This window comes from Eptesicus fuscus, chromosome 8 (genome assembly GCF_027574615.1).
Source record: "Eptesicus fuscus isolate TK198812 chromosome 8, DD_ASM_mEF_20220401, whole genome shotgun sequence".
Classification (NCBI taxonomy): Eukaryota; Metazoa; Chordata; class Mammalia; order Chiroptera; family Vespertilionidae; genus Eptesicus; species Eptesicus fuscus.
Window position 1 is genome coordinate 38,990,692 of NC_072480.1, and position 12,033 is coordinate 39,002,724.

General features: G+C 33.8%; 1 pseudogene; it reads left to right on the forward strand.

The window, feature by feature from the left end:
- Positions 1–11,123: 11,123 nt before the first annotated feature.
- On the forward strand, positions 11,124–11,751 carry LOC103288406 (dnaJ homolog subfamily A member 1-like; annotated as a pseudogene).
- The last annotated feature ends 282 nt before the right edge of the window (positions 11,752–12,033 follow it).

A 12,033-nucleotide genomic window follows, 5' to 3' on the forward strand; every position in this document is an offset into this window, starting at 1 on the left:
TTATTTAAGTAGATTATGTTAGAATATAAGTGTTCTGATATCTCAGTAAAAGCTCTCTGCAATTAATAATGGGTAGTAATAAACTTTTTAGAGTTAGCAAAAATATAATTTCTGAATGTAAATTTTTCTAAAATAGATTTTTATGAAACTTCATTGCTTATTACAGGCTATAATCTTGTAAGCTTTATATATAACATACCATTGATTTATATATTTAGTTATTTTAACTTTTCTGTAACAGTATTTCATGGTGTTAAGATAGGATGACATCCAACTACTTTTTTAACTGACATACTTTCGATTGACTAATTTATAACATATTGATAATTTTTCTTAAGTTGTTCCATTCTCTTTTGCTAAATATTTTTGAATAGGCTCAACTTAGTATTCTTTTTCTATAGCTATCTATGTATCATCTATCTATATCTACAGATATATATATATATATATATATATATATATATATATATATAATTAATTTATCTTCAGTACTTTCATTGTTTCAAGATTTTGCATTAATTTTAAACGTTTTTTTCTTCTGTTTGCTTTTGTTCTCTTTTTATTTCTTCTTCTTTTTCTCATTTCTGTAGTTTTCTAGGCCTTTTCAGAATGCCAGTCTGTTCTATATAGTTTGAATCCTTTTTAAACTGAAAAGGTTTCATGACATTTCTATGTTAAAAAAATAAGAAGAAATTCTTTGGAGATATTTTAAGATTTAATTGCTTTATATCAATATTTTGGTATATTGCTTTATATCAATTGAGTACAACACCATTTTTACAATTTACATATTATTCTAATCATCTTGATAAAATCTATTAATGCTACTTTTTATTTTTAACCTGTATTTTTATTTAATCACCAATGAATGTTAATTTTTGAAGTTAGTGGTAAATATCTATTCAATATTTATGATACTGTTGAAAAAAGTCAGTTTTTCACTTATGCTTCTTGGGGCTGTGATTCAATTTATGGTTCCATCATATAATGAATCATCAACCAGGAGAGTCCATTTGCCAATAAAAAAGTACATATTAGCAAGAAAGTGCATTGATTGTACAAGGTGTTGTCTTGATTTTTAAGCTATTCTTTGTGGAAATAATTTTTCTTATTATTTCACTAGAGGCCCGATGCACAAAATTCCTGCAAGAGTAGGCTTTCCTTCCCCCAGCTGCTGGCACTGGCTTCCCTCCGGCACCTGGGACCTGGGCTTCCCTCGCAGCCCCAGCTTCATATGGAAGGAGGGAAGGACGTCCAGAAGGAGAGAAGGGTGTCCGGAAGGATGTCCAGTCTGATTAGCATGTTACGCTTTTATAATTATAGATAGATTTCAAGATGCCAAGCTTCATTTGTTTCTCATTTTGTATCATCCAGGGTTGGGGAAACTTTTTTTCTTCCAAGGGCTATTTGGATATTTAGAACATCATTTGTGAGCCCTACAAAATTGTCAACTTAAAAATTAGCCTGCTAGCCCGGTGTGATTCCGTGGTTGAGTGTCGACCCATGAACCAGGAGGTTGCAGTTTGATTCCTGGTCAGGGCACATGCCCAGGTTGTGGGTTCAATCTCCAGTGGGGGTTGTGCAGAATGAAGCTGATCAATGATTCTCTCTCATCATTGATGTTTCTATCTCGTTCCTTCTCCCTTCCTCTCTGAAATCAATAAAAAATATCTTTAAAAAATTAACCTGCTATATTTGGTCAAATATTTCATTAACTCACCCCTAATGCCTTGGCAGGGTCAGACCAAATGATTTCATGGTCCTTATATGGACATTCCCCACCCCTGAAACACTTCAGCTTATATGTTACAAACTTTTAAAAATCACTTGTTTTTTTTAAATGATTTTTTAAAAATCATTTCTTCATGTAATATTTTTAAAGTCAGCCATGTCCCAGCATTGTTAGGTAGCAGTGTTAGATATAAATTATTATAAAATATATTCAACACTGGTTTCAAAAACTTAAATAACTAAATTTTTTTTGTACCCATAATAAAATATAATTTTTCAATGAGATATTGGTCAAATACGTAGAATTGTAACCAAACCCAATTTCAGCTACCTGAGCAATGAAAGTCAAACTACTGAGATAAGTGCTTGTGGAAAAGGAAAGAAGTTTATTCAAGTGCCAGTCACCCAAGAAGATGGGGGACTCTTATCCCAGAGCCCATCTTAACATCTCAGTGCAGGCAGAGGTTTTTTAAGGAGGGAGGGGGAAAACAGAACGAAGAGATCATAGGGATTGACTATGAACATTGCAGGCAGTGTTCTTGCTGGTCCCAACTTGGATTTTCATGGTCAGTGTCCTTGAGTTGGCCATCTGTTTTTTGTTTTTTGTTTTTTGTTTGTTCTTAATCAGTGAATCCCTGTGTTTGGGAAGTTGGCATTAGCTAAGTCCTTGAGGTCAGGCTGTTCCTTAGGTTCACACAGGAACTGAAACTGTTGAACTGTAAAGTATACTAAAAAACTTTTAATATGCAAGCTTTAGTTTAAAGAGAACATCAGATGAGAGTAACAAGCAGCGTTTAACATTTGCTAAGATTACTATTGAAAGCTTTATATAAGTATAGAGTATCAATTCCCTATTGCAGAATGAGTTGTTAATACTAGAATAATCCTGTTTCTTTAAGTAAACATTTGAAGGTTATCTACATTTGTAAAGAGGTGAAAGTAGACACCTAAATTTGAAGAAGGTTGGAGTTAGTGCTCTCATTTTCAGCACAATTTTCTATACACAGTCACTTACCTACTTTTTTATTATAGGTTGGATTCTCTAGATACCTTTTTAAAAGTTAATATTATATTCTATTAAAACTCAGACAAAGTAATATAATTTTAAAGCCCAAATGATTTGCTAAACAATTTGTAAATTATTAAGTTTTATTCAGGAGTATATCATATTGCATAAAATAAACATAATAGAAATAATAATACAGAACAAAGTTTTTCAATAGTTTTTATGACCACATGAAACAAAGGTTTTATATTAATTTAACAACAAACATTTTTTAACACAGACATAAAAAAACTAATTAGTGCATAGAGTAAATGTAGGTGAAGCCAATATTTGTGAGAGTTTTGTATTAAATATTCACTGTCAACAACTTTATTTCTTTTATTCCTCCTTTATTACAACAGGGACTTCTCTAGGATTTTTCTTTTTCATGTACAATATGCTGAGCATGGTATGAAAAAGAAGTACTGATTAGATTTCTTAAAACTATTTGACTCTCTTAAAAATACCTTCATTTATGAGAATTTGCCAACACTTATTGGTAAGAGTTAAATCTGTTTATTATCATATAAACCACATATCTGTTATGTTTTAATTTCATGATAATAATTATGTATGTATGGGAATACTTACTACATTTGTTTATACCTTTTTAAAAAAAAAATATATATATAGTGCCATAGATGAGAGGGAGACTAAGATCTATTTATTTTAGGCTGCTAAAATTGTACTGCATTAACTCATAGTTTTATGATTTTTTTCAAATCAAAATTTTATAAAAATAAATTTTATATTTGGAAAATAATTTGCAAGTTCAAAATATTTATTGATGATTCATAGATTAGTTAGCTATCATTTATTGAATCCTTAGCAGAGGCCAGACACTGTACTCTGTATTTGGCTATATGTGATATATAGTGCCTTCTATAAAGCAGTACTATTATGCTCATTTTACCTATAGTATATCAGACTTGAAAATGTTATTAATGTAATGAGGGATACAGGCAGAATTTGAGCTAATGGGCTTCAAACATTATACTATATTGAGACCTGTGCTTATATAGATTCCAGTTAAGCTGAATTTTCTCAACCATGTTATAAATATGCAATACTTAAACTTGACTATGTTGTTGAATTCCTTTCTTTAATCAAATTCCAATTCTGACTCTTTTCATGTCTGTTTGAGTCCTCATCACTTAATTCGTAGTCAGACTAAATGGTGGTGTCATTTTTACCATGTTATTATATTCTGTATAGTTATTTAGAGAACAATTCAGTTTGTGTATGTGTGTGTAACAAATCGAAATACACACACATACACAAACTGAATTGCATGAAGAATTTACAGGATAAAACAAACCAAATGGTCATAAATCATAGAAAATATTCTCAAGCTCATTAGTAATCAGAAAATTTCAAATTGAAGTTGATACACAATGACATTTTACCTATATCAGACTTGTAAAAATTAGTCTGGAAACAAAGGTTGCTGGCAGTGAGATGGAAGAGTAGGCATTCTCACACATCGTTGGTCAGAATGTAATTTAGTATAACTATTTTGTAGTGCAGTTTGGCTGGCAATATCTATAATGTTGATAATATGCATACTCTGTAATACAGCAATTGCTCTCTTAGGTATAATCACCTGGAGAAATTCTCATTTATAAAATATTCATTAAAGATATATGTGTATTAGCAAAACATTGGAGGTTGTTTAAATTTTTAAGATATCATGGTGATGATGGAAAGAAAGGTTGAAATTATTAAAAGAATATGAATTAATGTATATAAATATCAACTTCAACAAATAAATTGACAATGATATGCACAGTGTGCTAATATACACACTCACAAATGCAAACACACACATTCTTCTATGATGAAAAACAGTCCAAAAAAGACTATATTCTGTTTAAAAATCAGTAGTTATTTAATAAAATTATGCCACAATATATGCAAATGATAAACATCAAATTCGTAAGTATTTATACTTGTATTTTAGGACAAAAGATGCAGCTAAGACTGGAGACAAATATACATAGTAGATTAATTTCATGTAATATGTTTATCTAAAATAATCAAGATCGGAAATAAGTGTGAAAAATATTTTAAAATGTGATGTTGGTCATTATATTAGACTTTATAAATTTTAATAGACTTTAACATTTTCATAAAGTAAGTGAAAATAACACAATAGCATCCTATAGCCAGAGAGTTAAAGAAGAATAAGAATAATTACAGCAGGTCTTAGAAAACAGAGTACTAGCACTTTTCCAAGGGTATAACTTGAACAACAAAAAAAGCACTCATAATATTTAAATCCAGGACATTACAAAAGTTCTCTGTAGCCCTGGCCAGTATGGCTGAATTGGTTGAACATCGTTCCATGCATCAAACGGTCTCCAGTTCAAATCCCAGTCAAGGCACATACCCAAGTTGTAAGCTCAACCCCCAATTGGGGTACAATCAATCAATGTTTCTCTCATAACATTTTTTCTCTCTCTCCCTACCTTTCTCTCTAAATATTCAATAAAATCATATTTAACAACAAAAACAAGGTTATCTTTAATTTAAAAAAAGTTCTATTTACATTTTGCAAGGAAAATAGAAACTAGCAAGATAAATTAGTAAGCTGGAGGAACAGTGTAAAAATATCCAGTCATACAAAATTATAAAAATTATGAGGCTTAAAAAAGTAAGTAATAAACTCAAAAGCTTCATATATATACTAGAGGCCCAGTGCATGAAAATAAATGCACTCAGGGAGTCCCTCAGCCCAGCCTGAGCCCTCTTGCAGTCCGGGACACCTCGGAAGATGTCCACCTGGTAGCTTAGGCCTGCTCCCCGTGGGATCAGGCCTAAGCTGGCAGTCAGACATCCCTCTGGCAGCTCGGGAGCCCTGTGACATCCTTAGGGCTGCTGCGGAGGTGGGAGAGGCTCCTGCCACCACTGCTGTGCTGGCCAGCCATGAGCCGGCTTCTGGCTGAGTGGTGTTCCCCTCGTGGAAGCACACTGACCACCAGGGAGCAGCTCCCTGCTGGTCAGTGTGCATCATAGCTACCGGTCATTCCAGCGGTCGTTCCGCTATTAGGGTCAATTTGCATATTACCCTTTTATTATATAGGATATTAATAATTCCATCAGAAGACAAGCAAATAGATGGAAAGACAAGTAGAAAATAATTGGAGAAAATGCCTGGAGCTGAAGAAAAACCTGAGTGTGCAGGCTGAAAAGTACTCATTTAATTCCAGAAGGTAATGATGAGAAAAGGACACAAATCTGGCAGATCTTAGAGAAAATCCTGACCTGACAAAAATTTAAAGGGCAAAAATATTATATTGCTGTTGGAGAATCAAAGTAAAATGAACTTTCACATATTGTTGATAGGTAAGTTGTTGTACATTTCTGGAAAGCAATCTGCCATCATCATTTAAAAGTAAGACACACATAACTATTCTTCTTTCCAGCAGTCTTACACTTGGGAATCTATCACAAAGAATTTTTAAAAATACAACCAACTAGACTGCTGTGTGTTCCCATATACAAATATTAACTCAAATGGATCAAAGACCAGAAACAATAAATTACATAGAAAAAAAAACATAAGTATTAAACTTTTAGACCTTAGTCTTTGAGAAGATTTTATGAATTTGACCACAAAGGCAAGGAAAGTAAAGGCAAAAATAAATCAATGGGACTATTTCAAACTAAAAAGCTTCTGCACAGCAAATGACACCACTAACAAACAAAACAAACAAACAAAGTCAATCAACCGAATGGGGGAAGATATTTGCAAACAGCAGCTCTGACATATAACGAGATGTTACTCAACCAGAAAAAAGAATAAAATATTGCTATTGCAACAACGTGAATGGACCCAGAGAGCATTATGATAAGTGAAATAAGTCAGACAGAGAAAGACAAATACTATATTATTTCAATTATATGTGGAACATAAAAAAAGTAGGAACAGTCACATAAACATAGATAACAAACTGATGGTTGTTAGAGGGGAAAGAAATAGTGATATAGGTCAAAAGGGTGATGGAGATTAAGAAGTACAAACTTCCAGTTACAAAATAATTATGCGGATGTAATGAACAGCACAGGGAATATGGTAAAAAATATAATAACTTTGTATATCGATAGATGGTTACTAGACTTACCAATTTGTGAACTACATAAAGGTGAAATTACTATGTTGTACAACTTTAACTAATATAATATTGCTTGTCAAATATACTTTAGTTTAAAAATATAAGCCAGTCAGAAAAAGATAAGTATCACATGATCTCACTCATATGTGGAATCTAATGAAGAAAATAAGCTGATGAACAAAATAGATCCAGAAACATAGAAGCATGGAACAGACTGAGGAACTTCAGAGGGAAGGTAGAGATAGGGGGTGGGGAGAGATTAACGGGAGAATTTATATGCATATATGCACAGCCCATGGACAGAGATCATACAGTGGTGAAGCCCTCAGAGGGGTAGGTGCGGGTGGAGGGGGATCAATGGGGGGAAAAACAACAACAAAGGCGACATCTATAATACTTTCAGCAATAAAGATAAATTAAAAAAATAAAATAAAAATATATAATACAAATAGCTAAGGATATGAGTAAAATATATATATATTGCAACACTTTCTGAGAGATTCCAGTAATTCTATTGATAGAAGAATGATTGAAAATATATGGTACATCTACTCAATGAAATATTATGCAGACATTAAAAAGAATTAGTACAAAATATATCAGTTGAGTTCAAGGGATTTCCATGATGTATTATTATGTTGGAAAAAATAAAATAAAATGATTTAATATTATATATAACATTTCATTTCTAGAGGGCAATAAATGATCAATAACCTTCTATATTAGTATGTATGCATATGAATGTGTTTATGTCTGTATATCATTAAAGGTATTACAGAGTTATATATCTACAAAATGCCTATATAAGAGCATGATTAAAAAGTATAAGGAAGGTACACTTAATGCTAATGTTGGTCATAATGCAATTTAAAAACAGGAAATATTAGATGAATTGTAGTGACAGAAGAAAAAAGAGACTTTGGAAAGAAAATATGCATAATATGACAATTTCAATGTATAATTGTATATGTATATATAAGTCAAGAAATATTAAAAATATTTTTTATATATCTATGTGTCTAAATGACGGAATCTAAGAACAAGAAACTTAAGTCTAAATCGATTGTCTCACTACAATCCTCATAGTAGGTAAACAAAGCAGAATGTATATATTGTGGTTCTATTTCAATAAAATAAGAAACAAACAACATCAAATACACAATCTATGACTATTAGGGTTGAGTATATTTCCATTAACAAGAATATACACAGACAATAAATATGTTACCTCCAGAATAAGTTAAGTTGAGGCAAAGATGATGAGTTAGCTCTGTCATTACTCATCTTATTAGGTGGTCAAGTATTAAAAGAACAGTTTATCCCTTTTTAAATTAAAAAAAAACTTTATATAAAATAACTTAACTTACTCAACCAATATTTTGAAGAGCTTTAAACTAAATTATCAAATTTAATACATATAAAGTTTATATCAAATTTCATTGCAAAAAATGAGTTTATATTTAATTCAATAAAAATTAGATATTACAGGTGCAAAATCCTACATGGCACTATGGCATAATAACTTGTTCAAGTCTTAGACCCAGAGGCTAAGATCAAATTCTGCCTCTGGCACATACAATCTGTGTAATCTTAGAAAATCACCTACTAGTATTGTGTAGTGCTGTTCCCTTGTATGTCAAATACAAATAATAGTAGGAAAAATAAAGATAATAATAGATCACTAATAGTATTTATGAAAATAACACACATGAAATTCTCAAATAGCCTGACACACATTAAATGCCAAATATAGGTTAGTTGTTATAATTAAGAAGAAAATCTGCAGTGAGAATAAGAAAGAGGAACAACTAATAATAGCTCAGTGAATATTACATTTATGCTGCAAAGTTTAGGAGATTTACAAATGTCTTCTCTAGGACTTTCACAGCAGCACAGAAAGTTTGTCACCTCAAATGTATGTGTCATTAATATCTTCCTAGGGAAAAAAATTTCAGAACATCGAGGTGATTCAGCCATTGTCACTCAGATTTTCTAAAATAAAACTTAGATTTCCCAATTCTTGTTCCAGTGATAACACCTTGGACGTTTTAAAAACCTTAAGTTACATTATGGATATACAAGAGGCCTGATGCACGAAGATTCCTGCAAGAATGGTCCTTCCTTACCTGTCTGCTAGCACCACCTTGGCTCTGGCTGGAGCTGCCTTTTCTCTCTAGCCCGGAGCCACCTTTCCGCCTTCCCACCTGCTCAAAGGCCCAGAGCGACTGGGGCGGTGCAGAATGCCTGCGTCATCGCCATGGTGATGACACAAGCATCCCACCCTGCATCCAGATGCTTGTCACCTACATATGCAAATTAATCTGCCATCTTTATTGGGTTAATTTGCATACTCACTCCTGATTGGCTGGTGGGTGTTGTGAAGGTATGGTCATTTTGCATCTTACTCTTTTATTAGTGTAGATTTCTGAATATACATTATGAAGTGTCTTCTGAGAATTTGAATAAGGAAATTTGAATATGTTTGATATTTAATTTCAAAAATTTATAGTAAGAATAGTTTTGTAGCAATCACATATTTACAGTTAATTTTTTTTCTCACGATGGATAAATACCTTTATGCTTTTCATTTTTTGTTTCATGTTTTTATTGATTTTTATATTTATAATCTTCACAAATGTTCCTTATCTTCAAATATTGGTTGTTAAATTCACTCACCAATGTAGTTCAGTAAGGATTGGGAAAATTAAATGTATATTTGGCTTTGCTTATGGTTGAATATTACCTAGAGAGGGACAAACACAAAATGTTTGATCTTGTGTAAATTTTTCTGGTTATACAGAGAGTCCTGGGTCTTGTCCCATAGCCCCAGCTAACATTTCTGTGACTGCTCTGCTTTGCTCTTGTTCTAATCCTCATAGCATGTGAAGGTCTGATAGAGCATGTAAGAATTCTACAAAGCATTTTATATTCTCAATTGCATAGTGAAGTCATTAAAATTAGGAAGTATTCCTTTTATTCCTTTATTAGAGGCCCGGTGCACGAAATTCATGCATGGGGGGGTGTCCCTCAGTCCAGCCTGGACCCTGTCCAATCTGGGAACCCTTGAGGGATGTCCGACCACCCGTTTAATGGTGGTCGGACATCCCTCTCACAATCCAGGACTGTTGGCTCCCAACTGCCCTTCCCTGCAGGCCTGGTCCCCCCTAAACTGCCCTCCCCTGAAGGTCTGGCCCCCCCAACTGCTCTCCCCTGCAGGCCTGCCCCTCCCAAGTGTCTTCCCCTGGCAGGCTTGGTCCCTGCCCAACTTCCCTTCACTGCAGGCCTGGTCCACCCAACTTCCCTCCCCTGCAGGCCTGGTCTCCCCAACTACCCTCCTCTGCCAGCCTGGTCACCCCTAACTTTCCACAACTGCCCTCCCCTGCAGGCCATCTTGTGGCAGCCATCTTGTGGTGGCCATCTTGTGTCCACATTTGGGCAGCCATCTTTGACCACATGGGGGGTGGCCATCTTGTGTCTTGGTGTGACAGTCAATTTGCATATTACTCTTTTATTAGATAGGATATTTTCCTAGTTTGGAAAGTTTTCATTTTATGGTTTAGAAGAAAAATGATCTTTTAGAGTTACATAATCTAATTAAATAAAAACATGCTGAAGTCTAGAAAATGTTCTGCTTTTTTTTTTCAGGTAGACAGAAAATAACTAAATATTCAGGAAATACTTTTAGAATTTCAACAAAGTGAAGTTAATATAAAGATAATGAAAAAACTTGAAGTTCACAGCATGCCCCAATTTTAGAATACTAGGCACAAAATACCAGACTTATTCTTAGACACAATTAAATACTTATGGGGATATTCTATAATTTTATAGTTGGTTCACAGTCACTAGAAATAAGGATTTCATCTAAGTGTAATGAAAAATATTACTCTTCAACCTCTCTCTGCTCTAGACTTTTTTTTTTTAATCCTCATCCAAAGATATGCCTTTATTTGTGTTTGATTGTTAGAGATAGAGGAAGGGAGGGTGAGAGAGAAACATCGATGCAAGAGATACATCAATCAGTTTCCTCCAGTACACACTCTGATGAAGTATTTAACCTGCAACCCACGTAGGTGCCCTCACCAGGAATCAAACCCTTTTTTTGGTGTATGGAAGGATGCTCCAACCAACTGAGCCACCCAACCAAGGCTCTGCTCTATTCTTATACAGCAAGCCTGGCATATGCAAAGAGGCAAGTTTGCAGCATTTACATCTACCTTTAGGAGTGATTCATTCCTAAAGGTAGATGTAAAAGCTGCAAGGGAAAGAAGATAGTTTTAGAGAAGATTCTAGAAGTTCATATTGACAAAGGCATAAAAAATGGCCAGAAAATCACATTCCACGGTGAAAGAGACCAGGAATCAGGACTGGAGCAAGAAGATAGCATCATTGTTTTAGATTGAAAGGACCATGCTGTTTTCACTCAAGGAGAAGACCTTTTCATGTGTATGGACACACAGCTGGTTGAAGCATTATGTGGCTCCCAAAAGCCATTAACTACTCTTCACCACCAAACCACAGCATCACCTCTCCTCCAGGTCAGATTGTTAAGGATGGTGTTGTCCAGTGTGTGCGATGTGAAGGTTCGCCAATTTACCATAAACCACATGAAAAGGGTCACCTAATCATTAAGTTTAAGACAAATTTTCCCCAAAATGGCTTTCTCTCTCCTGATAAACTCTCTTTGCAGGAAAATAAAAACAAAAAACAAAAACACCTACCTGAAAGGAAGAAAATAGGAGACTGATGAAATGGACCAGCTAGAATTGGTGGACTTTGATCTAAATCAAGAAAGACAGAGAAGCATATAAAAGTGATGAACATCATCCTAGAGGTGGTGTTCGGTGTCAGACCTCTTAATGGGGTCAGCAAATAACACTGGTGGCATTTTATGTACAGTAGTGAATGAGTGAAGGACAATAAATATAATATGCTCACACTTGCTATTGTTTTTGTTTTAATATTCAACTGTAGTAGTGTCTTAAAAGTTAAATGAAGAATAAACTAAAATATAAAATATCAAAAAAAAATCCCCAGATAGATTTAACCATAGCCAGAGAAAAGAGTATGTGTTTTGAAATAGTCTTACTAAAACATACATTTGAGGTCTCCCCAGCACCATTTTATGAAGGAAATCAGAGT